This window comes from Simochromis diagramma, unplaced genomic scaffold, assembly GCF_900408965.1.
Source record: "Simochromis diagramma unplaced genomic scaffold, fSimDia1.1 OVJJ01000199.1, whole genome shotgun sequence".
NCBI classification, from domain to species: Eukaryota; Metazoa; Chordata; class Actinopteri; order Cichliformes; family Cichlidae; genus Simochromis; species Simochromis diagramma.
In genome coordinates this window covers 21,481-24,326 of record NW_024386793.1, presented here as the reverse complement: position 1 = coordinate 24,326, position 2,846 = coordinate 21,481, and the positions used below count along the sequence as shown (strand labels likewise).

The window sequence follows — 2,846 nt, the reverse complement described above, 5'->3', positions numbered from 1 at the left end:
GTGTGTGTGTGTGTGTGTGTGTGTGTGTGTGTGTGTGTGTGTGTGTGTGTGTGTGTGTGTGTGTGTGTGTGTGTGTGTGTGTGTGTGTGCATGTGTGTAGGTGTGTGTGTGTGTTCCAGATGTGGCCCTGTGACCCCAAAGCTGGTGCTAAGAGTCCAGCGGTCCCCCTAACAAAGGGCTCTTATACTTAACCAGACACAGAGTAGGTGTCCTCCTACACCAGGGGTCTCAAACCCGCGGCCCGCGGGCCAATTGCGGCCCGCAGGACGATAGTTTTTGGCCCCACCTTAATATGAAAATGTAATGTTAGTTTGATAATGTATGACACTTTACAGTGTTGTGGGCGGAGCTGAATTAACCCACCAATCAGGGTGGGATATGGATCTCAGGGGACACCAGCCGGGCTTGATGCAAGCAGGGAAACATTTCTCAATGAGTCAAAGTTCCAGCAGCGTTGCCCTGGAGTGTTTCTTTCTTTCTGTGCCTGGCTGGCTTCCTCCTTTCTATTGGGCAAACGCCGACATTCGCCCCAGCGCGCTGCGTTCACAACACTTCAAAAAAAGTTGTTTTTTTAAGTTGCTGCCCAGCGGGACATTATACGTATATAGATTTATACACACGTCAGTGGGATTTAAAGTTATTTTTCCACAGAGCGAGATCTCATATTAACTCTCACAGTGATGCGTAGGCGGCGGGATAAAAGAAAAGTCATGAACTCAATGCAGCCCAATTTAGTCTGCAGTCACATAGCGACACCTGTTCATCGGCAACAACAGTCCCCGGTAACCCGGACTAATTATAGGGTCGCACCGTAATTTGTGGCTCGATGTTTTTATTTGCATCACTCCGTTTGCATTGCAGCAAACATGAACATTACATATATTTCAATATAATGTAAAAGCAGTCAAAACAACTAACATCAGAAACAGCTGATGTTATTTGTTATATGTCACGGTGTCATTTCCGCTTCTTTCTCCTGTAACAACAGCCCGGCGCCGTGAGCAGTCGCCCTTTTTGCGCTCGCTATCCCTGCACTTTCTACCATCTGCAAACGCCACGGTGTTCGTGTCGTCATGAAAGACATGAACATCGAGCGTAAAAACAAAGGAGACTGCTACCGGCTTTTATCTGCCGATCGCCGTGCTACGGTTGCAAGAAAAAGAAGCAGAAATGACGTTCTCTACGCGTTGAGACGTTCCCCGTCCGTCGGCTAAATGCTTGATTGAAACTTCAATGCGACAGTGACACCAAGTAGAATTATAAATGTCACATAGCCCCAAACATGTCTTTTTCAAAGCCTGCGGTGAAGAGAAAGGTTGGTGATGAGCACAGACAATTTCAGGAAAAGTGGGAAATGCAATATTTCTTTGTTGAGCACAGGGGCACCCCGACCTGTCTTATTTGCACAGAGAAAGTTGCGCTGCACAAGGAATACAATTTGAAACGTCATTACACAACTAGACATGCTGAGGTGGATGCAAAATACCAGGGAGACGAGAGAGCGAACCGGGTTGCCAGTCTTAAAACAGATCTACTGAGGCAGCAAGATTTCTCCAAGAAAGCAACCAAAGAGAATAATGCAGCAGTCGGAGCCACGTGGTTAGTGAGATGATTGCTAAAGCAGGGAAGTGTCGAGGAAAACCTGTTATTTTACTGTTACTCGGTTATCATTTACAGGCACTGTCATTATTTCATCATTACTTCATTAGTCTGTATTACTTATCTTCAGTTTATCATGTATCATTTATTGTTTATTTCAGAACACGTAGGATAAAACCCATTCTAGATGTAATACTCTATCATGTGGCGAAAGCACCTCTCGAGTTAGAGGGTCCAGTTGGGCCTCCTGCAGTCACTTGCAGGCTTACACAAACATGCACATACAGAGTTATGTAAAACACGCACGTTCACATACACACTTAATAAGAACAGAAAGGTCGTCTTAGGACAGTCTCTCTGAGAGCTACACTATCACAAAGTGCACAATGTAATACACACTTGTTTTTCTCTAAAGTAGCAGTTGATGTCCATATAAGGGGAACTTTTTGAGTGCGAGGAACTGTTATCATTGCCAGTAAGGTCTAACTGTGTGACGTCATAATGACTATAAAGCTTTCTGTCTTTGTGCAAACGAAGAAGAAGTCCGGCTCTTCCCACACTGTAATGTGTGTTTTAATAAATGATCTCTGCTGACCCAAACTATATCCCAGTCATAGTCTCTTCCTCAAAATCCGAACCATGACAGAAGCCATTCACAGAAGGTGGATTTGTCTAAAAGTGCATATTGCAGGCTGCAAATATAGTCTGTCCGGGAAAGAAAGGTCAGTTTAGCAACATCAGCCTTTCTGCCAACACCGCAGCAGGTCGCATTTCTGACCTGTCAAGTGACATTTCTGACCAACTGTGTGAGAAAGCCAAAGGTTTCAGTGTATACTCAGTCGCTCTTGATGAGACCACAGACATCACCGACACTGCCCAGCTCCCAATGTATGTCCGTGCTGTTGATGACAGTTTTGAAGTGATGGAGGAGCTGCTCACAGTAATTCCAATGCATGGCCAGACCACCGCTCAGCAGATATTTACAAGCTGTGTGATGCCATTGAGAATGTTGGTTTGCCATGGAAGAGGTTTGTTGGAATAACAACAGATGGAGCGCCATCAATGACAGGGAGGAAAAATGGACTGGTGGCACAAAACAAACTGGAAGAGGAAGGCGTGGAGGAGGCCATTGCTCTGCACTGCATCATCCATCAGCAGGTCCTTTGCAGCAAATGCCTGAAGTTTGACAATGTGATGTCTATTGTTGTGAAATGCATCAACCAAATCAGATCCAGGGGCTTAAAGCA

General features: G+C 45.3%; 1 long non-coding RNA gene across 1 annotated transcript; it reads left to right on the top strand.

The window, feature by feature from the left end:
* Window positions 1–1,634: 1,634 nt before the first annotated feature.
* LOC120729269 lies at window positions 1,635–2,204 on the top strand. Its single transcript, XR_005694876.1, has 2 exons — window positions 1,635–1,788; window positions 1,831–2,204. It is a non-coding gene; the product is annotated as an uncharacterized LOC120729269 (long non-coding RNA).
* The last annotated feature ends 642 nt before the right edge of the window (window positions 2,205–2,846 follow it).